Raw genomic sequence first — 27,423 nt, 5'->3', positions numbered from 1 at the left:
TTTGATAAGGTAATGCCACTTTTTAAATTTCCAAATCCCTTCGGCATCTGTGCCACCACCGCCTCTGCTGTCCAACTTATATATCAGGTATAGTCTTGAAAGAATAAGTCTAACACATTCATTCACTGATAAAGATTTCCTTTTGAAAAGTCCAAGGTTCCTTGCATCCCACAAACTCTCCATCACACAAGCCATTATCAACCATAAAATTCTATCTTTAGACCGACTACACGCACCAATTCCAAACATCGCCACACGCCAATCCACAAAATTCACGCCTGCTAAACCCTTACACAATCCACCTACACACTTCCACACACTGTACGCGTACTCACAATCCCACATAACATGCCTGACAGTCTCACAACCACCACATCCCACTCTCGGACACACATCTGTTCTTATCAACTCTCTTTTCTTCTGCACTTCTCTCACAGGTAAAATATTATGTAAAGTCATCCACACCACATCCTTCTGTTTGTTTGACATCCCATACGTATCTAACTTCTTCCATGCATCTGAAACCTCATTCCCTCTCAGCCCAACAATATTACACTCTACCTCATTTGCACTCATTCTTTTCACCACATTCTTGGTCATTCTAAAATCATTCATTCCCACACTCAACAAATCATGCTTTCTCACAAATTTCTCAATCACCTCATACCAAACAGGACACTTAAAGGCCACAGGCACACTCGCATCTCTCTTCCTCCAGCATAACCCATACAACATCCATCCAGCAGAATAATTAGCCATAAAAGCACCTTTATTGCCTTTACCCAGCAAAATAACCACAGTCTTAATATAATTAAGGCCTAAAAAAACTTCAATATTGGGAAAGGCCAGCCCACCATGCTGACAAGCCTTAAAAAGGCTCTCCCGCTTCAACTTCTCCATCTTACTACACCACAGGAATGTGAATACCAACTTCTCTATTCTCTTAATTTTCCTGTAAGGAGAAGGAAAAACAGTCGCCACATAAAGCAGGATAGGGAGAATCACTGCTTTGATAATTAACACCTTACCACGCAGAGTCAATTCTCTCATTCGCCAAAAATTCAATTTACGTTCAACCCGCATACCACACTCTTCCCAACTTTCATTCCCTTTTAAGTCATCATTAAATAATACGCCCAAAATCTTGATTGCACCCTCTTCACACTTTACACCATCCATACGAATACTACTATCTCCAAAACATTTAAAACTACATTTATTCCAATTTACCCTAAAACCAGACGCACCAACAAAAAAATCCAAAAGCAATTTAATTCTACTCAAAGAAGCCATACTTTCACTCACAACCACAACATCATCCATATAACCTAACACTTTCACATGCTTACCACCACTACCAGGCACCAACAAACCTCTCATCATTTTATCCCGTCTAATCAAACATAACAATGTTTCTATTACACATACAAATAAGACGGGGGACATAGGACACCCCTGCCTTACTCCTGACCTAATCTTCACTTTGTCACACAGCCACCCATTAACCAAGAACTCACTTGACACACAATCATACAATGATTTTACACAATTCACAAATTCTCTAGGAAACCCCATTCTTTCCAGTACTTTAAACAAAAACACATGCGAAACCCTGTCAAACGCCTTCTCAAAATCAATAGCTAAAGTCATACATTTCTGCTTTCTATCCTTGCAATCCCCAATCATATCTCTCAACAATAACAAGTTATCACTCATACTTCTTCCAGGCACTGCACATACTTGGTCCTCCTCCACAACACTACCAATCACTTCACGCATACGATTTGCCAGTAACTTACTGTAGACCTTATAATCCGAATTCAGCAGTGTTATTGGTCTCCAGTTTTCCAAACGTTTCCTCTCACCCTTTTTATACACAAGCACAACCACTCCTTCTTTCATTGATTCACACAACCTACCATTCACCCACATATACTTACATACCTCAGTCAAATCTGTTCCCAAAACTTCCCATGCTTTCACATACAACTCTACAGGTATACCATCTTTCCCAGGAGTCTTACTCTTTTTAGCACTCCACACCACATTCTTCACTTCATCCAGAACTACATCCTCACACAATAGATCACGCTCCTCAGAATCAAGTATTTTCTCCACACCATTCAGAACATATGACACAAGCCCAGAGTCAATCCATTTCTCATCATACAACTTGCTATAAAACCTATTCACTTCTTTCAGCACATCCTCACCCATACAGTTGGTTCCACTTTCATTCACAACTTCATTCATATCAGTCTTCCTACCATTCATTTTTTTAAAAAAGAACCTCGTACACTTCTCATTTTTCTCCAGGTGCTCAATTTTAGTACGATATATAATTTCCTTTCCTTTCTCATCCAACACACGCTTCAATTCATTCTTAGCCTCAGTAAGTTGATCAGACATCTCCAAACCACTTGCAACACACTTTCTCAACCAGTCAATCCGTCTATTAAGGTCATTAAACCTATTCCTATATCTGGCAGCTTTTCTATAGCCCCACTTTTTGAAGAAAGTTTTAAATTGCACTTTCACCCAGTCCCACCAGTCAAGAACACACACAAAATCCTTCTTACGCATTCTCCATCTTTCATACTTTACATTAAACTCATTCATCACCTCATCATCCTCTAACAGCCTTGCATTCAACTTCCATACCCCACCGCCATACACTTGGTCACCATTCGCACAAAACACGCCTCTCAAACATTCATGGTCCGAAAAAGGTACCTTTTGTTGAGAAAAATCCAAACATACCATATTTTTAGAAAATAACATTAAATCAATTCTGGAATGAATCTCACCACGGTCAGCATGGTATGTCGGCGGTGGTGGCATGCCAAGAACAACAACTGCTGCATCTAAAAAGGAAAAATCACAAATTAAATGGGACAATTTCTTTCCTGTTATGTCACACTTTCCTTCTGTGACACAATTAACGTCCCCAACAAAAATAGTGGGAGATTTCCCTGGAAGAAAAAAACTTAATTTTTCAAGAAGAGCAAGCCGCTCTTCCTTCCCTGTAGGGCAATATAAATTAATAATTCTGACCCGCCACCCTCTATAACTCAAAAATGCAATTAAACATCGGCCCACCTCCACCACAATATAACTATCAATAGAGATTTCTTTATTCCCAACTAATATCCCCACCCCATCATTTTTATTATGATTAGACCCTGACCAGATATGCTGTCCGTAAGGCCAGTCTTTGTCACAAGGAGCATCCTGAATCCCACACTCCTGAAGGCAAAAAACATCAGCACCTAAATGTTTCAGGTAGTCCAGAACAGTTGTTCTTCTGATTTTAGATCTGATCTGCCTTACATTTAGGGACACTACATCCCAACCAGATTGGCAAGACATTAATTAATGAAAAGAAATACATGACTCAATGTTGATCACACCATACTCATCCATTATCATCAGACTGGGAAAGCACCCCAAAGGTGTTGATGCTCTCAGGGATGCCAAGGTAAGGAGCATCAGGGGAGAAGACATCCTGCGGGTAAATGCGGTCACTTGCAGGACTGTCGCACCCTCCGCTGGCAGGTGAGTACTCTCGTCTGGGTTTTTTATTGGCCAGTTCAGGAGTATCATCATCATCAAAAGACCTCCCAGAAGTAAAGTCTCCTTGGCCACCATCCCTGGCCACCTCTTCGTCTGTAGCACCCCAGGACAATGCAGGGGTTCGAGCTAGAGACACATCCATGTCACCCTCACCACATATTTCGGACTGATGAGGGAGGTCCACATCCAACTCGGAGATCTCCATACCTGGCCCAGCAGGGGCCGGAGGGTCCAACAGGTTCTGGGCCTCACCCACCAGATCTTCAACCTCAGGGGGCTCCGTCTCAGCATTGATCTCTGCAGTAGTCACCTGTGGGGTAACAGCAGGGACAGTAGGCTTACCTTTGGTCACTTCGGAGAAGGACCTAGGCTTGACTTTAGCCTTACAATCCCGAATCACATGTCCTTCCTCCCCGCAGGCATCACATACCACCGGGTTGGAACAATCCTTCGCCAGATGACCGTACTTGTTGCACTTTCTACAGTTTGGCAATTGCTTGCAAAAATCCTGGATATGCCCGAACATGTTGCATCTCCTGCAGAACAATGGCGCCTCGGGAAAAAACAGATATCCAGAGTCTCTTCCAATTGTAAAGTTCAGGGGAGGATAGTGAATACCTCCAGGACCATGAGGGTCTATCCCAAACCTCACAAAGTATTTATACTTCCCAGTCCACAGCCCTTCTCCATTTAAGATTTTATGGGAGAATTGCACAAAAATGCAGTGTCTTCTCAGGAATGCAGTGATATCATCCCGGGAGATAAAGGGGTTGTGCATGAATATTACCACCGGGATATCCCCCTTAGAGTAGAGTACAGTGAAGATAAGTCCATCCAGCTGAGGGTGCTCTGAAAGGACTTGAAGAGTTTTGAAAAGGTTTTGGCAAGCCGCCATAGAAGAAAGCACCAAGACGTACCTATGCTCCCTTCTGAACTCCTGCAAACAGATGATCTCCGACTTCTGGATCTTCAGGATTTCATAGAAAATGGCGTTGACCAGGTATGACAACGAGAAATGGTCCTTCTTCTCCTCAGAGACGTCGATACGGAAAGCATTCTTGACCCGGGGATCCCCGGTCCCAGCAAAACGAAGCTTGACACCCATGGTCGCTTCAGGAATTGCCTTCTCGTTTCCTCCTCACTCTCCACCTATAGCAGCATCCAGCTTAAGCCACCGAAGTGGCGATGCTGGAAGGCCGAGGGCTAGTACACAAGGAACCTCTTGTCCAAACACTAGGTCTGAGCCAAAAGGCCGAGAAGCGATAACCAGAATTGGTTTCAAACTACGGAGCCACCCAAGGATCCTGAAAAGTCCATTTGTGGAGATGAGCTCCTGGACTCCCGTTAAGAAGACATGTTGTCAACCTCTAGATCCCTTACATGCCTGCACTTTTCGGCTTGCTGCTGCTGCAATCCACGCGTTTTAGATCTGCATAACTCCACCTCTTTAAACACAGCACCTTCACCCCCTGCTGTTCCCACCCGCCTCAACACCGTTGGAAGGGAGGAGAACCAATTAAGGCGGGGGGTGGGGTGGAACGAGCAGCTGTCTACCCTTAGCAGGAGGGCTCCTGATTACATACCTCTCCTGCTGCTGCTGCTGCTGGCTGTCCAGCAGCAGACTGAAGGTGGCTGCTGCTGTGCACAGGTATATAAAGGCTCAGAGCCTATTATGACACGCGCAGCCAGCGTTCCATTGCCACATTCCATCTACTGCAGGCAGGATACCTGGCTGGCTGAATGTCGCTGAGAAGCTCACAGAGACCGCCATAAGCAACAGTTTAACAGAATGCCACAGACTAATCAACCAAACTTTTTGGGTTGGGTTCTCTTTTATAGTCTGCAGGCATTAAATGAAAGAAGTCAGTGTTCCAGCAGAAGGAGACAACGTTTCAGAAAAGGCATTGTAGCAAACCAAAAAAGAAATTTTAAGCGCAGCAGAGTAACCAGCGCACATACCTGTTAGCTCAGGTGAGTTTAAAAGGCTGCTGTTGATAACAAGGGCATTTGCTAAATAGATGGTGTGTGTGCAACAATATACTGAAAGGTCAATTATATTGTGCAGCTTATCTCACCACCTGTAGTTATTTAGGTGAAAGCTCCAAAATGCTTGCCTAATATGTCTGTTTATCCAAAAGGAAGTAAAAAGGGAGAGCTAGAAAGATAGCATTGCATCACATTACATGGCAATGCAATGCACAGTTGCTGAAGTTGAACCAAAATGAGCTTGTAATCTGGCTTCTGCAACTTTGAACATGAAAAATCCAATGAGGAGAAGAAAAGCAAAGCCAAAGAGTCCATCCCAAAATCCGACAAACAAGCAAAATGAACAAAAAACATTGAATTCAATTCTTTCTGATTTTAGAAACTGCATTAAAGAAGGGGTGCACCGGTCCTGGAGATACTGCAATACCAGGTCAATGCGTGGAGTGGACAGAGCAAGCTCTTTTTCCATCTCCCTGTTCTAAAAATCCATTTAATATATGGTCCCCAGATAGGGGACGTATCAGATATTAAACTGATAAGAACAGATACTACACTTGATCTTAGCCAAAAGGCCGAGAAGCGATAACCAGAATTGGTTTCAAACTACGGAGCCACCCAAGGATCCTGAAAAGTCCATTTGTGGAGATGAGCTCCTGGACTCCCGTTAAGAAGACATGTTGTCAACCTCTAGATCCCTTACATGCCTGCACTTTTCGGCTTGCTGCTGCTGCAATCCACGCGTTTTAGATCTGCATAACTCCACCTCTTTAAACACAGCACCTTCACCCCCTGCTGTTCCCACCCGCCTCAACACCGTTGGAAGGGAGGAGAACCAATTAAGGCGGGGGGTGGGGTGGAACGAGCAGCTGTCTACCCTTAGCAGGAGGGCTCCTGATTACATACCTCTCCTGCTGCTGCTGCTGCTGGCTGTCCAGCAGCAGACTGAAGGTGGCTGCTGCTGTGCACAGGTATATAAAGGCTCAGAGCCTATTATGACACGCGCAGCCAGCGTTCCATTGCCACATTCCATCTACTGCAGGCAGGATACCTGGCTGGCTGAATGTCGCTGAGAAGCTCACAGAGACCGCCATAAGCAACAGTTTAACAGAATGCCACAGACTAATCAACCAAACTTTTTGGGTTGGGTTCTCTTTTATAGTCTGCAGGCATTAAATGAAAGAAGTCAGTGTTCCAGCAGAAGGAGACAACGTTTCAGAAAAGGCATTGTAGCAAACCAAAAAAGAAATTTTAAGCGCAGCAGAGTAACCAGCGCACATACCTGTTAGCTCAGGTGAGTTTAAAAGGCTGCTGTTGATAACAAGGGCATTTGCTAAATAGATGGTGTGTGTGCAACAATATACTGAAAGGTCAATTATATTGTGCAGCTTATCTCACCACCTGTAGTTATTTAGGTGAAAGCTCCAAAATGCTTGCCTAATATGTCTGTTTATCCAAAAGGAAGTAAAAAGGGAGAGCTAGAAAGATAGCATTGCATCACATTACATGGCAATGCAATGCACAGTTGCTGAAGTTGAACCAAAATGAGCTTGTAATCTGGCTTCTGCAACTTTGAACATGAAAAATCCAATGAGGAGAAGAAAAGCAAAGCCAAAGAGTCCATCCCCAAATCCGACAAACAAGCAAAATGAACAAAAAACATTGAATTCAATTCTTTCTGATTTTAGAAACTGCATTAAAGAAGGGGTGCACCGGTCCTGGAGATACTGCAATACCAGGTCAATGCGTGGAGTGGACAGAGCAAGCTCTTTTTCCATCTCCCTGTTCTAAAAATCCATTTAATATATGGTCCCCAGATAGGGGACGTATCAGATATTAAACTGATAAGAACAGATACTACACTTGATCTTAGCCAAAAGGCCGAGAAGCGATAACCAGAATTGGTTTCAAACTACGGAGCCACCCAAGGATCCTGAAAAGTCCATTTGTGGAGATGAGCTCCTGGACTCCCGTTAAGAAGACATGTTGTCAACCTCTAGATCCCTTACATGCCTGCACTTTTCGGCTTGCTGCTGCTGCAATCCACGCGTTTTAGATCTGCATAACTCCACCTCTTTAAACACAGCACCTTCACCCCCTGCTGTTCCCACCCGCCTCAACACCGTTGGAAGGGAGGAGAACCAATTAAGGCGGGGGGTGGGGTGGAACGAGCAGCTGTCTACCCTTAGCAGGAGGGCTCCTGATTACATACCTCTCCTGCTGCTGCTGCTGCTGGCTGTCCAGCAGCAGACTGAAGGTGGCTGCTGCTGTGCACAGGTATATAAAGGCTCAGAGCCTATTATGACACGCGCAGCCAGCGTTCCATTGCCACATTCCATCTACTGCAGGCAGGATACCTGGCTGGCTGAATGTCGCTGAGAAGCTCACAGAGACCGCCATAAGCAACAGTTTAACAGAATGCCACAGACTAATCAACCAAACTTTTTGGGTTGGGTTCTCTTTTATAGTCTGCAGGCATTAAATGAAAGAAGTCAGTGTTCCAGCAGAAGGAGACAACGTTTCAGAAAAGGCATTGTAGCAAACCAAAAAAGAAATTTTAAGCGCAGCAGAGTAACCAGTGCACATACCTGTTAGCTCAGGTGAGTTTAAAAGGCTGCTGTTGATAACAAGGGCATTTGCTAAATAGATGGTGTGTGTGCAACAATATACTGAAAGGTCAATTATATTGTGCAGCTTATCTCACCACCTGTAGTTATTTAGGTGAAAGCTCCAAAATGCTTGCCTAATATGTCTGTTTATCCAAAAGGAAGTAAAAAGGGAGAGCTAGAAAGATAGCATTGCATCACATTACATGGCAATGCAATGCACAGTTGCTGAAGTTGAACCAAAATGAGCTTGTAATCTGGCTTCTGCAACTTTGAACATGAAAAATCCAATGAGGAGAAGAAAAGCAAAGCCAAAGAGTCCATCCCCAAATCCGACAAACAAGCAAAATGAACAAAAAACATTGAATTCAATTCTTTCTGATTTTAGAAACTGCATTAAAGAAGGGGTGCACCGGTCCTGGAGATACTGCAATACCAGGTCAATGCGTGGAGTGGACAGAGCAAGCTCTTTTTCCATCTCCCTGTTCTAAAAATCCATTTAATATATGGTCCCCAGATAGGGGACGTATCAGATATTAAACTGATAAGAACAGATACTACACTTGATCTTAGCCAAAAGGCCGAGAAGCGATAACCAGAATTGGTTTCAAACTACGGAGCCACCCAAGGATCCTGAAAAGTCCATTTGTGGAGATGAGCTCCTGGACTCCCGTTAAGAAGACATGTTGTCAACCTCTAGATCCCTTACATGCCTGCACTTTTCGGCTTGCTGCTGCTGCAATCCACGCGTTTTAGATCTGCATAACTCCACCTCTTTAAACACAGCACCTTCACCCCCTGCTGTTCCCACCCGCCTCAACACCGTTGGAAGGGAGGAGAACCAATTAAGGCGGGGGGTGGGGTGGAACGAGCAGCTGTCTACCCTTAGCAGGAGGGCTCCTGATTACATACCTCTCCTGCTGCTGCTGCTGCTGGCTGTCCAGCAGCAAACTGAAGGTGGCTGCTGCTGTGCACAGGTATATAAAGGCTCAGAGCCTATTATGACACGCGCAGCCAGCGTTCCATTGCCACATTCCATCTACTGCAGGCAGGATACCTGGCTGACTGAATGTCGCTGAGAAGCTCACAGAGACCGCCATAAGCAACAGTTTAACAGAATGCCACAGACTAATCAACCAAACTTTTTGGGTTGGGTTCTCTTTTATAGTCTGCAGGCATTAAATGAAAGAAGTCAGTGTTCCAGCAGAAGGAGACAACGTTTCAGAAAAGGCATTGTAGCAAACCAAAAAAGAAATTTTAAGCGCAGCAGAGTAACCAGCGCACATACCTGTTAGCTCAGGTGAGTTTAAAAGGCTGCTGTTGATAACAAGGGCATTTGCTAAATAGATGGTGTGTGTGCAACAATATACTGAAAGGTCAATTATATTGTGCAGCTTATCTCACCACCTGTAGTTATTTAGGTGAAAGCTCCAAAATGCTTGCCTAATATGTCTGTTTATCCAAAAGGAAGTAAAAAGGGAGAGCTAGAAAGATAGCATTGCATCACATTACATGGCAATGCAATGCACAGTTGCTGAAGTTGAACCAAAATGAGCTTGTAATCTGGCTTCTGCAACTTTGAACATGAAAAATCCAATGAGGAGAAGAAAAGCAAAGCCAAAGAGTCCATCCCCAAATCCGACAAACAAGCAAAATGAACAAAAAACATTGAATTCAATTCTTTCTGATTTTAGAAACTGCATTAAAGAAGGGGTGCACCGGTCCTGGAGATACTGCAATACCAGGTCAATGCGTGGATCTGACAGAGCAAGCTCTTTTTCCATCTCCCTGTTCTAAAAATCCATTTAATATATGGTCCCCAGATAGGGGACGTATCAGATATTAAACTGATAAGAACAGATACTACACTTGATCTTAGCCAAAAGGCCGAGAAGCGATAACCAGAATTGGTTTCAAACTACGGAGCCACCCAAGGATCCTGAAAAGTCCATTTGTGGAGATGAGCTCCTGGACTCCCGTTAAGAAGACATGTTGTCAACCTCTAGATCCCTTACATGCCTGCACTTTTCGGCTTGCTGCTGCTGCAATCCACGCGTTTTAGATCTGCATAACTCCACCTCTTTAAACACAGCACCTTCACCCCCTGCTGTTCCCACCCGCCTCAACACCGTTGGAAGGGAGGAGAACCAATTAAGGCGGGGGGTGGGGTGGAACGAGCAGCTGTCTACCCTTAGCAGGAGGGCTCCTGATTACATACCTCTCCTGCTGCTGCTGCTGCTGGCTGTCCAGCAGCAGACTGAAGGTGGCTGCTGCTGTGCACAGGTATATAAAGGCTCAGAGCCTATTATGACACGCGCAGCCAGCGTTCCATTGCCACATTCCATCTACTGCAGGCAGGATACCTGGCTGGCTGAATGTCGCTGAGAAGCTCACAGAGACCGCCATAAGCAACAGTTTAACAGAATGCCACAGACTAATCAACCAAACTTTTTGGGTTGGGTTCTCTTTTATAGTCTGCAGGCATTAAATGAAAGAAGTCAGTGTTCCAGCAGAAGGAGACAACGTTTCAGGAAAGGCATTGTAGCAAACCAAAAAAGAAATTTTAAGCGCAGCAGAGTAACCAGCGCACATACCTGTTAGCTCAGGTGAGTTTAAAAGGCTGCTGTTGATAACAAGGGCATTTGCTAAATAGATGGTGTGTGTGCAACAATATACTGAAAGGTCAATTATATTGTGCAGCTTATCTCACCACCTGTAGTTATTTAGGTGAAAGCTCCAAAATGCTTGAATAATATGTCTGTTTATCCAAAAGGAAGTAAAAAGGGAGAGCTAGAAAGATAGCATTGCATCACATTACATGGCAATGCAATGCACAGTTGCTGAAGTTGAACCAAAATGAGCTTGTAATCTGGCTTCTGCAACTTTGAACATGAAAAATCCAATGAGGAGAAGAAAAGCAAAGCAAAAGAGTCCATCCCCAAATCCGACAAACAAGCAAAATGAACAAAAAACATTGAATTCAATTCTTTCTGATTTTAGAAACTGCATTAAAGAAGGGGTGCACCGGTCCTGGAGATACTGCAATACCAGGTCAATGCGTGGAGTGGACAGAGCAAGCTCTTTTTCCATCTCCCTGTTCTAAAAATCCATTTAATATATGGTCCCCAGATAGGGGACGTATCAGATATTAAACTGATAAGAACAGATACTACACTTGATCTTAGCCAAAAGGCCGAGAAGCGATAACCAGAATTGGTTTCAAACTACGGAGCCACCCAAGGATCCTGAAAAGTCCATTTGTGGAGATGAGCTCCTGGACTCCCGTTAAGAAGACATGTTGTCAACCTCAAGATCCCTTACATGCCTGCACTTTTCGGCTTGCTGCTGCTGCAATCCACGCGTTTTAGATCTGCATAACTCCACCTCTTTAAACACAGCACCTTCACCCCCTGCTGTTCCCACCCGCCTCAACACCCTTGGAAGGGAGGAGAACCAATTAAGGCGGGGGGTGGGGTGGAACGAGCAGCTGTCTACCCTTAGCAGGAGGGCTCCTGATTACATACCTCTCCTGCTGCTGCTGCTGGCTGTCCAGCAGCAGACTGAAGGTGGCTGCTGCTGTGCACAGGTATATAAAGGCTCAGAGCCTATTATGACACGCGCAGCCAGCGTTCCATTGCCACATTCCATCTACTGCAGGCAGGATACCTGGCTGGCTGAATGTCGCTGAGAAGCTCACAGAGACCGCCATAAGCAACAGTTTAACAGAATGCCACAGACTAATCAACCAAACTTTTTGGGTTGGGTTCTCTTTTATAGTCTGCAGGCATTAAATGAAAGAAGTCAGTGTTCCAGCAGAAGGAGACAACGTTTCAGAAAAGGCATTGTAGCAAACCAAAAAAGAAATTTTAAGCGCAGCAGAGTAACCAGCGCACATACCTGTTAGCTCAGGTGAGTTTAAAAGGCTGCTGTTGATAACAAGGGCATTTGCTAAATAGATGGTGTGTGTGCAACAATATACTGAAAGGTCAATTATATTGTGCAGCTTATCTCACCACCTGTAGTTATTTAGGTGAAAGCTCCAAAATGCTTGCCTAATATGTCTGTTTATCCAAAAGGAAGTAAAAAGGGAGAGCTAGAAAGATAGCATTGCATCACATTACATGGCAATGCAATGCACAGTTGCTGAAGTTGAACCAAAATGAGCTTGTAATCTGGCTTCTGCAACTTTGAACATGAAAAATCCAATGAGGAGAAGAAAAGCAAAGCCAAAGAGTCCATCCCCAAATCCGGCAAACAAGCAAAATGAACAAAAAACATTGAATTCAATTCTTTCTGATTTTAGAAACTGCATTAAAGAAGGGGTGCACCGGTCCTGGAGATACTGCAATACCAGGTCAATGCGTGGAGTGGACAGAGCAAGCTCTTTTTCCATCACCCTGTTCTAAAAATCCATTTAATATATGGTCCCCAGATAGGGGACGTATCAGATATTAAACTGATAAGAACAGATACTACACTTGATCTTAGCCAAAAGGCCGAGAAGCGATAACCAGAATTGGTTTCAAACTACGGAGCCACCCAAGGATCCTGAAAAGTCCATTTGTGGAGATGAGCTCCTGGACTCCCGTTAAGAAGACATGTTGTCAACCTCTAGATCCCTTACATGCCTGCACTTTTCGGCTTGCTGCTGCTGCAATCCACGCGTTTTAGATCTGCATAACTCCACCTCTTTAAACACAGCACCTTCACCCCCTGCTGTTCCCACCCGCCTCAACACCCTTGGAAGGGAGGAGAACCAATTAAGGCGGGGGGTGGGGTGGAACGAGCAGCTGTCTACCCTTAGCAGGAGGGCTCCTGATTACATACCTCTCCTGCTGCTGCTGCTGCTGGCTGTCCAGCAGCAGACTGAAGGTGGCTGCTGCTGTGCACAGGTATATAAAGGCTCAGAGCCTATTATGACACGCGCAGCCAGCGTTCCATTGCCACATTCCATCTACTGCAGGCAGGATACCTGGCTGGCTGAATGTCGCTGAGAAGCTCACAGAGACCGCCATAAGCAACAGTTTAACAGAATGCCACAGACTAATCAACCAAACTTTTTGGGTTGGGTTCTCTTTTATAGTCTGCAGGCATTAAATGAAAGAAGTCAGTGTTCCAGCAGAAGGAGACAACGTTTCAGAAAAGGCATTGTAGCAAACCAAAAAAGAAATTTTAAGCGCAGCAGAGTAACCAGCGCACATACCTGTTAGCTCAGGTGAGTTTAAAAGGCTGCTGTTGATAACAAGGGCATTTGCTAAATAGATGGTGTGTGTGCAACAATATACTGAAAGGTCAATTATATTGTGCAGCTTATCTCACCACCTGTAGTTATTTAGGTGAAAGCTCCAAAATGCTTGCCTAATATGTCTGTTTATCCAAAAGGAAGTAAAAAGGGAGAGCTAGAAAGATAGCATTGCATCACATTACATGGCAATGCAATGCACAGTTGCTGAAGTTGAACCAAAATGAGCTTGTAATCTGGCTTCTGCAACTTTGAACATGAAAAATCCAATGAGGAGAAGAAAAGCAAAGCCAAAGAGTCCATCCCCAAATCCGACAAACAAGCAAAATGAACAAAAAACATTGAATTCAATTCTTTCTGATTTTAGAAACTGCATTAAAGAAGGGGTGCACCGGTCCTGGAGATACTGCAATACCAGGTCAATGCGTGGAGTGGACAGAGCAAGCTCTTTTTCCATCTCCCTGTTCTAAAAATCCATTTAATATATGGTCCCCAGATAGGGGACGTATCAGATATTAAACTGATAAGAACAGATACTACACTTGATCTTAGCCAAAAGGCCGAGAAGCGATAACCAGAATTGGTTTCAAACTACGGAGCCACCCAAGGATCCTGAAAAGTCCATTTGTGGAGATGAGCTCCTGGACTCCCGTTAAGAAGACATGTTGTCAACCTCTAGATCCCTTACATGCCTGCACTTTTCGGCTTGCTGCTGCTGCAATCCACGCGTTTTAGATCTGCATAACTCCACCTCTTTAAACACAGCACCTTCACCCCCTGCTGTTCCCACCCGCCTCAACACCGTTGGAAGGGAGGAGAACCAATTAAGGCGGGGGGTGGGGTGGAACGAGCAGCTGTCTACCCTTAGCAGGAGGGCTCCTGATTACATACCTCTCCTGCTGCTGCTGCTGGCTGTCCAGCAGCAGACTGAAGGTGGCTGCTGCTGTGCACAGGTATATAAAGGCTCAGAGCCTATTATGACACGCGCAGCCAGCGTTCCATTGCCACATTCCATCTACTGCAGGCAGGATACCTGGCTGGCTGAATGTCGCTGAGAAGCTCACAGAGACCGCCATAAGCAACAGTTTAACAGAATGCCACAGACTAATCAACCAAACTTTTTGGGTTGGGTTCTCTTTTATAGTCTGCAGGCATTAAATGAAAGAAGTCAGTGTTCCAGCAGAAGGAGACAACGTTTCAGAAAAGGCATTGTAGCAAACCAAAAAAGAAATTTTAAGCGCAGCAGAGTAACCAGCGCACATACCTGTTAGCTCAGGTGAGTTTAAAAGGCTGCTGTTGATAACAAGGGCATTTGCTAAATAGATGGTGTGTGTGCAACAATATACTGAAAGGTCAATTATATTGTGCAGCTTATCTCACCACCTGTAGTTATTTAGGTGAAAGCTCCAAAATGCTTGCCTAATATGTCTGTTTATCCAAAAGGAAGTAAAAAGGGAGAGCTAGAAAGATAGCATTGCATCACATTACATGGCAATGCAATGCACAGTTGCTGAAGTTGAACCAAAATGAGCTTGTAATCTGGCTTCTGCAACTTTGAACATGAAAAATCCAATGAGGAGAAGAAAAGCAAAGCCAAAGAGTCCATCCCCAAATCCGACAAACAAGCAAAATGAACAAAAAACATTGAATTCAATTCTTTCTGATTTTAGAAACTGCATTAAAGAAGGGGTGCACCGGTCCTGGAGATACTGCAATACCAGGTCAATGCGTGGAGTGGACAGAGCAAGCTCTTTTTCCATCTCCCTGTTCTAAAAATCCATTTAATATATGGTCCCCAGATAGGGGACGTATCAGATATTAAACTGATAAGAACAGATACTACACTTGATCTTAGCCAAAAGGCCGAGAAGCGATAACCAGAATTGGTTTCAAACTACGGAGCCACCCAAGGATCCTGAAAAGTCCATTTGTGGAGATGAGCTCCTGGACTCCCGTTAAGAAGACATGTTGTCAACCTCTAGATCCCTTACATGCCTGCACTTTTCGGCTTGCTGCTGCTGCAATCCACGCGTTTTAGATCTGCATAACTCCACCTCTTTAAACACAGCACCTTCACCCCCTGCTGTTCCCACCCGCCTCAACACCGTTGGAAGGGAGGAGAACCAATTAAGGCGGGGGGTGGGGTGGAACGAGCAGCTGTCTACCCTTAGCAGGAGGGCTCCTGATTACATACCTCTCCTGCTGCTGCTGCTGCTGGCTGTCCAGCAGCAGACTGAAGGTGGCTGCTGCTGTGCACAGGTATATAAAGGCTCAGAGCCTATTATGACACGCGCAGCCAGCGTTCCATTGCCACATTCCATCTACTGCAGGCAGGATACCTGGCTGGCTGAATGTCGCTGAGAAGCTCACAGAGACCGCCATAAGCAACAGTTTAACAGAATGCCACAGACTAATCAACCAAACTTTTTGGGTTGGGTTCTCTTTTATAGTCTGCAGGCATTAAATGAAAGAAGTCAGTGTTCCAGCAGAAGGAGACAACGTTTCAGAAAAGGCATTGTAGCAAACCAAAAAAGAAATTTTAAGCGCAGCAGAGTAACCAGCGCACATACCTGTTAGCTCAGGTGAGTTTAAAAGGCTGCTGTTGATAACAAGGGCATTTGCTAAATAGATGGTGTGTGTGCAACAATATACTGAAAGGTCAATTATATTGTGCAGCTTATCTCACCACCTGTAGTTATTTAGGTGAAAGCTCCAAAATGCTTGCCTAATATGTCTGTTTATCCAAAAGGAAGTAAAAAGGGAGAGCTAGAAAGATAGCATTGCATCACATTACATGGCAATGCAATGCACAGTTGCTGAAGTTGAACCAAAATGAGCTTGTAATCTGGCTTCTGCAACTTTGAACATGAAAAATCCAATGAGGAGAAGAAAAGCAAAGCCAAAGAGTCCATCCCCAAATCCGACAAACAAGCAAAATGAACAAAAAACATTGAATTCAATTCTTTCTGATTTTAGAAACTGCATTAAAGAAGGGGTGCACCGGTCCTGGAGATACTGCAATACCAGGTCAATGCGTGGAGTGGACAGAGCAAGCTCTTTTTCCATCTCCCTGTTCTAAAAATCCATTTAATATATGGTCCCCAGATAGGGGACGTATCAGATATTAAACTGATAAGAACAGATTTTTTTTTTTTTTTTTTTCTTAACACTCAGATTACAAGTACCATCTCGATTCCATACTTCTGAAAACGGTGATGGACCAAATCCATCATCGTGTCATTTTAAAACAAAAAAACATTATTTAATGCATATACAAAAAAAACAAAACAACAACCAGTATTTCCTCTCAGACACATAATATATAGAGGAAGGAAACAAAACACATTACTGCATTCCTCCCTTCAACGCATAATATGTTAGATACTCCAACAGTCCTTTCTCTTGCGAGAAAGATTCAAAGTTTGTATTCACATAATCTATCCATGTCCTTCCCACCTTATAGGTTTCAAAAAACCTCTCTTTATTTGCCTTCACACTTGCGATTACCTTTGGAAAAAAAGCTTCAAAACACACACCACTTCCCTTCATTTCCGCAATTCCTTTTTTAACTTTGTCCATTTCTTTATCAGCTTCCTCCTCTTCTGTTTGCCTCTGAACCTCTACCGTCTTCTTTTTTTCTTTCTTTTCCGCCTTTGCACTTTCCATCTTCTCCTTATTACTCTTTCTCTTTGGGCATTCCTTAAACCTATGCCCAATTTCCATACACAGGTTACACTTATTCCTTTCTACTGGACATGATTTAGAAACATGTCCTTCCGCTTTACACTTCCAACACTTTTCTGCAGTACAGTCTTCACGTTTATGACCATATACCTCACAAATTGAACAAAAGGAATCCATCCCATTAAAGAATAAATTCCCACTTACTTTACCAAGCTTAAACCTTTGAGGCGGGTAGGAAAAACTCCTATCCTTGTTCATGTTAAATTCCACAAAAAATTTCCACTTTCCCGTCCATACTCCGAATTCATTCATTACTTTACCTTTTGATACTACAGACTTGGCAAAACCACTCAAAAACGTGACAATGTCCTCTTCTGGAACCAGTGGTGAAAACATTTTCACTGTCACCATCTTTTCACTACTAAATACGTGATGTTGAAACCGAATTCCAACAAACTTCTCATGTCTCAATTCATCAAAAGAATCCATATAGTTCTCCAAAATCTTCCTAGACTCAAAAAACACGTCATAGACACCCTTTTGGGGATAATCCATAACTGCCACGATGTCTTCTTTATTCACCTTTGCGACACCCAAGATGATCTCCTTCATAATAAACCGAAAGTCCTTAACCTTCTGACAGTCTCTCCGGACAAAAATCCGGAAAGCGGTCTCCACACGTGCATGTTCTGGAACCTCCAACTTCGGCCACAACTCCGCCTCTGTTGCCATGATTCTCCAACAGAATGAGCGTAATCTCCACTCCAACACACAGAAGGAGCGAGTATGATCACTTCCCGTTGTCTGGGGACTAAGCCGACACGCCTATAGCAGCAAGGGGGTGAAGTCCCCACAATTAGGTAAGGACGATCCCCCAAGGCCGACGAGCCAGGTACCCTAGACACCTCCAACCAAAACCAAGGCAGCAATCGCTAAATCACTGCACTTGATCTTAGCCAAAAGGCCGAGAAGCGATAACCAGAATTGGTTTCAAACTACGGAGCCACCCAAGGATCCTGAAAAGTCCATTTGTGGAGATGAGCTCCTGGACTCCCGTTAAGAAGACATGTTGTCAACCTCTAGATCCCTTACATGCCTGCACTTTTCGGCTTGCTGCTGCTGCAATCCACGCGTTTTAGATCTGCATAACTCCACCTCTTTAAACACAGCACCTTCACCCCCTGCTGTTCCCACCCGCCTCAACACCGTTGGAAGGGAGGAGAACCAATTAAGGCGGGGGGTGGGGTGGAACGAGCAGCTGTCTACCCTTAGCAGGAGGGCTCCTGATTACATACCTCTCCTGCTGCTGCTGCTGCTGGCTGTCCAGCAGCAGACTGAAGGTGGCTGCTGCTGTGCACGGGTATATAAAGGCTCAGAGCCTATTATGACACGCGCAGCCAGCGTTCCATTGCCACATTCCATCTACTGCAGGCAGGATACCTGGCTGGCTGAATGTCGCTGAGAAGCTCACAGAGACCGCCATAAGCAACAGTTTAACAGAATGCCACAGACTAATCAACCAAACTTTTTGGGTTGGGTTCTCTTTTATAGTCTGCAGGCATTAAATGAAAGAAGTCAGTGTTCCAGCAGAAGGAGACAACGTTTCAGAAAAGGCATTGTAGCAAACCAAAAAAGAAATTTTAAGCGCAGCAGAGTAACCAGCGCACATACCTGTTAGCTCAGGTGAGTTTAAAAGGCTGCTGTTGATAACAAGGGCATTTGCTAAATAGATGGTGTGTGTGCAACAATATACTGAAAGGTCAATTATATTGTGCAGCTTATCTCACCACCTGTAGTTATTTAGGTGAAAGCTCCAAAATGCTTGCCTAATATGTCTGTTTATCCAAAAGGAAGTAAAAAGGGAGAGCTAGAAAGATAGCATTGCATCACATTACATGGCAATGCAATGCACAGTTGCTGAAGTTGAACCAAAATGAGCTTGTAATCTGGCTTCTGCAACTTTGAACATGAAAAATCCAATGAGGAGAAGAAAAGCAAAGCCAAAGAGTCCATCCCCAAATCCGACAAACAAGCAAAATGAACAAAAAACATTGAATTCAATTCTTTCTGATTTTAGAAACTGCATTAAAGAAGGGGTGCACCGGTCCTGGAGATACTGCAATACCAGGTCAATGCGTGGAGTGGACAGAGCAAGCTCTTTTTCCATCTCCCTGTTCTAAAAATCCATTTAATATATGGTCCCCAGATAGGGGACGTATCAGATATTAAACTGATAAGAACAGATACTACACTTGATCTTAGCCAAAAGGCCGAGAAGCGATAACCAGAATTGGTTTCAAACTACGGAGCCACCCAAGGATCCTGAAAAGTCCATTTGTGGAGATGAGCTCCTGGACTCCCGTTAAGAAGACATGTTGTCAACCTCTAGATCCCTTACATGCCTGCACTTTTCGGCTTGCTGCTGCTGCAATCCACGCGTTTTAGATCTGCATAACTCCACCTCTTTAAACACAGCACCTTCACCCCCTGCTGTTCCCACCCGCCTCAACACCGTTGGAAGGGAGGAGAACCAATTAAGGCGGGGGGTGGGGTGGAACGAGCAGCTGTCTACCCTTAGCAGGAGGGCTCCTGATTACATACCTCTCCTGCTGCTGCTGCTGCTGGCTGTCCAGCAGCAGACTGAAGGTGGCTGCTGCTGTGCACAGGTATATAAAGGCTCAGAGCCTATTATGACACGCGCAGCCAGCGTTCCATTGCCACATTCCATCTACTGCAGGCAGGATACCTGGCTGGCTGAATGTCGCTGAGAAGCTCACAGAGACCGCCATAAGCAACAGTTTAACAGAATGCCACAGACTAATCAACCAAACTTTTTGGGTTGGGTTCTCTTTTATAGTCTGCAGGCATTAAATGAAAGAAGTCAGTGTTCCAGCAGAAGGAGACAACGTTTCAGAAAAGGCATTGTAGCAAACCAAAAAAGACATTTTAAGCGCAGCAGAGTAACCAGCGCACATACCTGTTAGCTCAGGTGAGTTTAAAAGGCTGCTGTTGATAACAAGGGCATTTGCTAAATAGATGGTGTGTGTGCAACAATATACTGAAAGGTCAATTATATTGTGCAGCTTATCTCACCACCTGTAGTTATTTAGGTGAAAGCTCCAAAATGCTTGCCTAATATGTCTGTTTATCCAAAAGGAAGTAAAAAGGGAGAGCTAGAAAGATAGCATTGCATCACATTACATGGCAATGCAATGCACAGTTGCTGAAGTTGAACCAAAATGAGCTTGTAATCTGGCTTCTGCAACTTTGAACATGAAAAATCCAATGAGGAGAAGAAAAGCAAAGCCAAAGAGTCCATCCCCAAATCCGACAAACAAGCAAAATGAACAAAAAACATTGAATTCAATTCTTTCTGATTTTAGAAACTGCATTAAAGAAGGGGTGCACCGGTCCTGGAGATACTGCAATACCAGGTCAATGCGTGGAGTGGACAGAGCAAGCTCTTTTTCCATCTCCCTGTTCTAAAAATCCATTTAATATATGGTCCCCAGATAGGGGACGTATCAGATATTAAACTGATAAGAACAGATACTACACTTGATCTTAGCCAAAAGGCCGAGAAGCGATAACCAGAATTGGTTTCAAACTACGGAGCCACCCAAGGATCCTGAAAAGTCCATTTGTGGAGATGAGCTCCTGGACTCCCGTTAAGAAGACATGTTGTCAACCTCTAGATCCCTTACATGCCTGCACTTTTCGGCTTGCTGCTGCTGCAATCCACGCGTTTTAGATCTGCATAACTCCACCTCTTTAAACACAGCACCTTCACCCCCTGCTGTTCCCACCCGCCTCAACACCGTTGGAAGGGAGGAGAACCAATTAAGGCGGGGGGTGGGGTGGAACGAGCAGCTGTCTACCCTTAGCAGGAGGGCTCCTGATTACATACCTCTCCTGCTGCTGCTGCTGCTGGCTGTCCAGCAGCAGACTGAAGGTGGCTGCTGCTGTGCACAGGTATATAAAGGCTCAGAGCCTATTATGACACGCGCAGCCAGCGTTCCATTGCCACATTCCATCTACTGCAGGCAGGATACCTGGCTGGCTGAATGTCGCTGAGAAGCTCACAGAGACCGCCATAAGCAACAGTTTAACAGAATGCCACAGACTAATCAACCAAACTTTTTGGGTTGGGTTCTCTTTTATAGTCTGCAGGCATTAAATGAAAGAAGTCAGTGTTCCAGCAGAAGGAGACAACGTTTCAGAAAAGGCATTGTAGCAAACCAAAAAAGACATTTTAAGCGCAGCAGAGTAACCAGCGCACATACCTGTTAGCTCAGGTGAGTTTAAAAGGCTGCTGTTGATAACAAGGGCATTTGCTAAATAGATGGTGTGTGTGCAACAATATACTGAAAGGTCAATTATATTGTGCAGCTTATCTCACCACCTGTAGTTATTTAGGTGAAAGCTCCAAAATGCTTGCCTAATATGTCTGTTTATCCAAAAGGAAGTAAAAAGGGAGAGCTAGAAAGATAGCATTGCATCACATTACATGGCAATGCAATGCACAGTTGCTGAAGTTGAACCAAAATGAGCTTGTAATCTGGCTTCTGCAACTTTGAACATGAAAAATCCAATGAGGAGAAGAAAAGCAAAGCCAAAGAGTCCATCCCCAAATCCGACAAACAAGCAAAATGAACAAAAAACATTGAATTCAATTCTTTCTGATTTTAGAAACTGCATTAAAGAAGGGGTGCACCGGTCCTGGAGATACTGCAATACCAGGTCAATGCGTGGAGTGGACAGAGCAAGCTCTTTTTCCATCTCCCTGTTCTAAAAATCCATTTAATATATGGTCCCCAGATAGGGGACGTATCAGATATTAAACTGATAAGAACAGATACTACACTTGATCTTAGCCAAAAGGCCGAGAAGCGATAACCAGAATTGGTTTCAAACTACGGAGCCACCCAAGGATCCTGAAAAGTCCATTTGTGGAGATGAGCTCCTGGACTCCCGTTAAGAAGACATGTTGTCAACCTCTAGATCCCTTACATGCCTGCACTTTTCGGCTTGCTGCTGCTGCAATCCACGCGTTTTAGATCTGCATAACTCCACCTCTTTAAACACAGCACCTTCACCCCCTGCTGTTCCCACCCGCCTCAACACCGTTGGAAGGGAGGAGAACCAATTAAGGCGGGGGGTGGGGTGGAACGAGCAGCTGTCTACCCTTAGCAGGAGGGCTCTTGATTACATACCTCTCCTGCTGCTGCTGCTGCTGGCTGTCCAGCAGCAGACTGAAGGTGGCTGCTGCTGTGCACAGGTATATAAAGGCTCAGAGCCTATTATGACACGCGCAGCCAGCGTTCCATTGCCACATTCCATCTACTGCAGGCAGGATACCTGGCTGGCTGAATGTCGCTGAGAAGCTCACAGAGACCGCCATAAGCAACAGTTTAACAGAATGCCACAGACTAATCAACCAAACTTTTTGGGTTGGGTTCTCTTTTATAGTCTGCAGGCATTAAATGAAAGAAGTCAGTGTTCCAGCAGAAGGAGACAACGTTTCAGAAAAGGCATTGTAGCAAACCAAAAAAGAAATTTTAAGCGCAGCAGAGTAACCAGCGCACATACCTGTTAGCTCAGGTGAGTTTAAAAGGCTGCTGTTGATAACAAGGGCATTTGCTAAATAGATGGTGTGTGTGCAACAATATACTGAAAGGTCAATTATATTGTGCAGCTTATCTCACCACCTGTAGTTATTTAGGTGAAAGCTCCAAAATGCTTGCCTAATATGTCTGTTTATCCAAAAGGAAGTAAAAAGGGAGAGCTAGAAAGATAGCATTGCATCACATTACATGGCAATGCAATGCACAGTTGCTGAAGTTGAACCAAAATGAGCTTGTAATCTGGCTTCTGCAACTTTGAACATGAAAAATCCAATGAGGAGAAGAAAAGCAAAGCCAAAGAGTCCATCCCCAAATCCGACAAACAAGCAAAATGAACAAAAAACATTGAATTCAATTCTTTCTGATTTTAGAAACTGCATTAAAGAAGGGGTGCACCAGTCCTGGAGATACTGCAATACCAGGTCAATGCGTGGAGTGGACAGAGCAAGCTCTTTTTCCATCTCCCTGTTCTAAAAATCCATTTAATATATGGTCCCCAGATAGGGGACGTATCAGATATTAAACTGATAAGAACAGATTTTTATCGAAAGCCCGAATTCGTGTACAAAACCCGAGTGCGCTTAAAAAAGTGACAAGTGCCACAAAAAAAGTGCACTAGGATGCTGGTCTTCTTGAAACCCTCTCCAAAAGGAGAAGGGTCCCCCAAACCATTCCCCGTCCCTCCGAGCCAAAAGGCCACAGCGAGGAACAGGGACAAAAAGCCACCTCCAGCCGAAGCCAGAGGCGACCCAATCTTACCCCCAGCACCTGCCCGAGTTCTCACCCGAGCAAGGCACTGGGAGCCAAAGACTGTGCTCCCCTCCCAGAAGAGGGGAGCCAACAACGCTCTCCTCCCGAAAGAGGAGAGCCAGGGGGGTTCAGGGGGGAGCGGAACCTGATGGCCACACACTCCCCCCCTAGACCTGCCAAGAGAGGAACCCGTAAGGGAACCGCATCCCGACAAAATCCTAGTAGGACGTGACACACGTGAATAAGTGGACACACAGTGACAAAGAAATTAAATAAATAGTGAAGGTTTCACAGTATAATACTGCCCGGACCTTCGACCGGGAATTGAAAAATTCCCCATCCTAAGGCCAGAAGGCCCGGAATAAGGGTGTGTGCGAAGAAAGAAAATTTGAAGTGCTTGTGCAAATGTGCCATAAACTCAAGTGGGGTTCCCAATCCCAGTGAGTTAAGGCACCCCAGGGTCACCACTCCTGGGGCACTTCACACTTCGGGCTTTCGATCTTCCCCGGCCCAATGGCGTCGATCCTGGGGGGCCATGCTTTCCACCAGATGACTATATTAGCCACCTGGCGTACTAACAAGCGCCTAAACCCCAGTGTGCATAATGTATCAATCTACTAGGGCGGCCAACATCCAAAACCGCCTTTTCGAAAGATACTACACTTGATCTTAGCCAAAAGGCCGAGAAGCGATAACCAGAATTGGTTTCAAACTACGGAGCCACCCAAGGATCCTGAAAAGTCCATTTGTGGAGATGAGCTCCTGGACTCCCGTTAAGAAGACATGTTGTCAACCTCTAGATCCCTTACATGCCTGCACTTTTCGGCTTGCTGCTGCTGCAATCCACGCGTTTTAGATCTGCATAACTCCACCTCTTTAAACACAGCACCTTCACCCCCTGCTGTTCCCACCCGCCTCAACACCGTTGGAAGGGAGGAGAACCAATTAAGGCGGGGGGTGGGGTGGAACGAGCAGCTGTCTACCCTTAGCAGGAGGGCTCCTGATTACATACCTCTCCTGCTGCTGCTGCTGCTGGCTGTCCAGCAGCAGACTGAAGGTGGCTGCTGCTGTGCACAGGTATATAAAGGCTCAGAGCCTATTATGACACGCGCAGCCAGCGTTCCATTGCCACATTCCATCTACTGCAGGCAGGATACCTGGCTGGCTGAATGTCGCTGAGAAGCTCACAGAGACCGCCATAAGCAACAGTTTAACAGAATGCCACAGACTAATCAACCAAACTTTTTGGGTTGGGTTCTCTTTTATAGTCTGCAGGCATTAAATGAAAGAAGTCAGTGTTCCAGCAGAAGGAGACAACGTTTCAGAAAAGGCATTGTAGCAAACCAAAAAAGAAATTTTAAGCGCAGCAGAGTAACCAGCGCACATACCTGTTAGCTCAGGTGAGTTTAAAAGGCTGCTGTTGATAACAAGGGCATTTGCTAAATAGATGGTGTGTGTGCAACAATATACTGAAAGGTCAATTATATTGTGCAGCTTATCTCACCACCTGTAGTTATTTAGGTGAAAGCTCCAAAATGCTTGCCTAATATGTCTGTTTATCCAAAAGGAAGTAAAAAGGGAGAGCTAGAAAGATAGCATTGCATCACATTACATGGCAATGCAATGCACAGTTGCTGAAGTTGAACCAAAATGAGCTTGTAATCTGGCTTCTGCAACTTTGAACATGAAAAATCCAATGAGGAGAAGAAAAGCAAAGCCAAAGAGTCCATCCCCAAATCCGACAAACAAGCAAAATGAACAAAAAACATTGAATTCAATTCTTTCTGATTTTAGAAACTGCATTAAAGAAGGGGTGCACCGGTCCTGGAGATACTGCAATACCAGGTCAATGCGTGGAGTGGACAGAGCAAGCTCTTTTTCCATCTCCCTGTTCTAAAAATCCATTTAATATATGGTCCCCAGATAGGGGACGTATCAGATATTAAACTGATAAGAACAGATACTACACTTGATCTTAGCCAAAAGGCCGAGAAGCGATAACCAGAATTGGTTTCAAACTACGGAGCCACCCAAGGATCCTGAAAAGTCCATTTGTGGAGATGAGCTCCTGGACTCCCGTTAAGAAGACATGTTGTCAACCTCTAGATCCCTTACATGCCTGCACTTTTCGGCTTGCTGCTGCTGCAATCCACGCGTTTTAGATCTGCATAACTCCACCTCTTTAAACACAGCACCTTCACCCCCTGCTGTTCCCACCCGCCTCAACACTGTTGGAAGGGAGGAGAACCAATTAAGGCGGGGGGTGGGGTGGAACGAGCAGCTGTCTACCCTTAGCAGGAGGGCTCCTGATTACATACCTCTCCTGCTGCTGCTGCTGCTGGCTGTCCAGCAGCAGACTGAAGGTGGCTGCTGCTGTGCACAGGTATATAAAGGCTCAGAGCCTATTATGACACGCGCAGCCAGCGTTCCATTGCCACATTCCATCTACTGCAGGCAGGATACCTGGCTGGCTGAATGTCGCTGAGAAGCTCACAGAGACCGCCATAAGCAACAGTTTAACAGAATGCCACAGACTAATCAACCAAACTTTTTGGGTTGGGTTCTCTTTTATAGTCTGCAGGCATTAAATGAAAGAAGTCAGTGTTCCAGCAGAAGGAGACAACGTTTCAGAAAAGGCATTGTAGCAAACCAAAAAAGAAATTTTAAGCGCAGCAGAGTAACCAGCGCACATACCTGTTAGCTCAGGTGAGTTTAAAAGGCTGCTGTTGATAACAAGGGCATTTGCTAAATAGATGGTGTGTGTGCAACAATATACTGAAAGGTCAGTTATATTGTGCAGCTTATCTCACCACCTGTAGTTATTTAGGTGAAAGCTCCAAAATGCTTGCCTAATATGTCTGTTTATCCAAAAGGAAGTAAAAAGGGAGAGCTAGAAAGATAGCATTGCATCACATTACATGGCAATGCAATGCACAGTTGCTGAAGTTGAACCAAAATGAGCTTGTAATCTGGCTTCTGCAACTTTGAACATGAAAAATCCAATGAGGAGAAGAAAAGCAAAGCCAAAGAGTCCATCCCCAAATCCGACAAACAAGCAAAATGAACAAAAAACATTGAATTCAATTCTTTCTGATTTTAGAAACTGCATTAAAGAAGGGGTGCACCGGTCCTGGAGATACTGCAATACCAGGTCAATGCGTGGAGTGGACAGAGCAAGCTCTTTTTCCATCTCCCTGTTCTAAAAATCCATTTAATATATGGTCCCCAGATAGGGGACGTATCAGATATTAAACTGATAAGAACAGATACTACACTTGATCTTAGCCAAAAGGCCGAGAAGCGATAACCAGAATTGGTTTCAAACTACGGAGCCACCCAAGGATCCTGAAAAGTCCATTTGTGGAGATGAGCTCCTGGACTCCCGTTAAGAGGACATGTTGTCAACCTCTAGATCCCTTACATGCCTGCACTTTTCGGCTTGCTGCTGCTGCAATCCACGCGTTTTAGATCTGCATAACTCCACCTCTTTAAACACAGCACCTTTACCCCCTGCTGTTCCCACCCGCCTCAACACCGTTGGAAGGGAGGAGAACCAATTAAGGTGGGGGGTGGGGTGGAACGAGCAGCTGTCTACCCTTAGCAGGAGGGCTCCTGATTACATACCTCTCCTGCTGCTGCTGCTGCTGGCTGTCCAGCAGCAGACTGAAGGTGGCTGCTGCTGTGCACAGGTATATAAAGGCTCAGAGCCTATTATGACACGCGCAGCCAGCGTTCCATTGCCACATTCCATCTATTGCAGGCAGGATACCTGGCTGGCTGAATGTCGCTGAGAAGCTCACAGAGACCGCCATAAGCAACAGTTTAACAGAATGCCACAGACTAATCAACCAAACTTTTTGGGTTGGGTTCTCTTTTATAGTCTGCAGGCATTAAATGAAAGAAGTCAGTGTTCCAGCAGAAGGAGACAACGTTTCAGAAAAGGCATTGTAGCAAACCAAAA

The 27,423-nt window shown here is 44.7% G+C and overlaps 14 non-coding genes and 2 pseudogenes across 14 annotated transcripts; all 16 read right to left on the bottom strand.

The window, feature by feature from the left end:
- Positions 1–5,952: 5,952 nt before the first annotated feature.
- Positions 5,953–6,143, bottom strand: LOC141242058 (U2 spliceosomal RNA). Its single transcript, XR_012306707.1, has one exon. It is a non-coding gene; the product is annotated as a U2 spliceosomal RNA (small nuclear RNA).
- Positions 6,144–7,258: 1,115 nt separating this feature from the next.
- LOC141242057 (U2 spliceosomal RNA) lies at positions 7,259–7,449 on the bottom strand. The gene has a single exon (XR_012306706.1). It is a non-coding gene; the product is annotated as a U2 spliceosomal RNA (small nuclear RNA).
- A 1,115-nt stretch (positions 7,450–8,564) lies between these two features.
- Positions 8,565–8,755, bottom strand: LOC141242056 (U2 spliceosomal RNA). The gene has a single exon (XR_012306705.1). It is a non-coding gene; the product is annotated as a U2 spliceosomal RNA (small nuclear RNA).
- Positions 8,756–9,870: 1,115 nt separating this feature from the next.
- Positions 9,871–10,061, bottom strand: LOC141242167 (U2 spliceosomal RNA). Its single transcript, XR_012306813.1, has one exon. It is a non-coding gene; the product is annotated as a U2 spliceosomal RNA (small nuclear RNA).
- A 1,115-nt stretch (positions 10,062–11,176) lies between these two features.
- On the bottom strand, positions 11,177–11,367 carry LOC141242055 (U2 spliceosomal RNA). The gene has a single exon (XR_012306704.1). It is a non-coding gene; the product is annotated as a U2 spliceosomal RNA (small nuclear RNA).
- A 1,112-nt stretch (positions 11,368–12,479) lies between these two features.
- On the bottom strand, positions 12,480–12,670 carry LOC141242164 (U2 spliceosomal RNA). Its single transcript, XR_012306810.1, has one exon. It is a non-coding gene; the product is annotated as a U2 spliceosomal RNA (small nuclear RNA).
- Positions 12,671–13,785: 1,115 nt separating this feature from the next.
- On the bottom strand, positions 13,786–13,976 carry LOC141242053 (U2 spliceosomal RNA). The gene has a single exon (XR_012306702.1). It is a non-coding gene; the product is annotated as a U2 spliceosomal RNA (small nuclear RNA).
- A 1,112-nt stretch (positions 13,977–15,088) lies between these two features.
- On the bottom strand, positions 15,089–15,279 carry LOC141242052 (U2 spliceosomal RNA). Its single transcript, XR_012306701.1, has one exon. It is a non-coding gene; the product is annotated as a U2 spliceosomal RNA (small nuclear RNA).
- Positions 15,280–16,394: 1,115 nt separating this feature from the next.
- LOC141242234 (U2 spliceosomal RNA) lies at positions 16,395–16,580 on the bottom strand. Its single transcript, XR_012306874.1, has one exon. It is a non-coding gene; the product is annotated as a U2 spliceosomal RNA (small nuclear RNA).
- Positions 16,581–19,179: 2,599 nt separating this feature from the next.
- On the bottom strand, positions 19,180–19,370 carry LOC141242051 (U2 spliceosomal RNA). Its single transcript, XR_012306700.1, has one exon. It is a non-coding gene; the product is annotated as a U2 spliceosomal RNA (small nuclear RNA).
- Positions 19,371–20,485: 1,115 nt separating this feature from the next.
- On the bottom strand, positions 20,486–20,676 carry LOC141242050 (U2 spliceosomal RNA). Its single transcript, XR_012306699.1, has one exon. It is a non-coding gene; the product is annotated as a U2 spliceosomal RNA (small nuclear RNA).
- Positions 20,677–21,791: 1,115 nt separating this feature from the next.
- On the bottom strand, positions 21,792–21,982 carry LOC141242049 (U2 spliceosomal RNA). The gene has a single exon (XR_012306698.1). It is a non-coding gene; the product is annotated as a U2 spliceosomal RNA (small nuclear RNA).
- Positions 21,983–23,097: 1,115 nt separating this feature from the next.
- On the bottom strand, positions 23,098–23,274 carry LOC141242208 (U2 spliceosomal RNA; annotated as a pseudogene).
- Positions 23,275–24,063: 789 nt separating this feature from the next.
- On the bottom strand, positions 24,064–24,155 carry LOC141242263 (U2 spliceosomal RNA; annotated as a pseudogene).
- Positions 24,156–25,270: 1,115 nt separating this feature from the next.
- On the bottom strand, positions 25,271–25,461 carry LOC141242048 (U2 spliceosomal RNA). The gene has a single exon (XR_012306697.1). It is a non-coding gene; the product is annotated as a U2 spliceosomal RNA (small nuclear RNA).
- A 1,115-nt stretch (positions 25,462–26,576) lies between these two features.
- On the bottom strand, positions 26,577–26,767 carry LOC141242047 (U2 spliceosomal RNA). Its single transcript, XR_012306696.1, has one exon. It is a non-coding gene; the product is annotated as a U2 spliceosomal RNA (small nuclear RNA).
- Between the last annotated feature and the right edge of the window lie 656 nt (positions 26,768–27,423).

The sequence above is a fragment of the Phyllobates terribilis genome, unplaced genomic scaffold, assembly GCF_046119375.1.
Source record: "Phyllobates terribilis strain yellow unplaced genomic scaffold, ASM4611937v1 Scaffold_1031__1_contigs__length_461108, whole genome shotgun sequence".
NCBI lineage: Eukaryota > Metazoa > Chordata > Amphibia > Anura > Dendrobatidae > Phyllobates > Phyllobates terribilis.
This window is presented reverse-complemented; position numbering and strand designations above follow the sequence as displayed.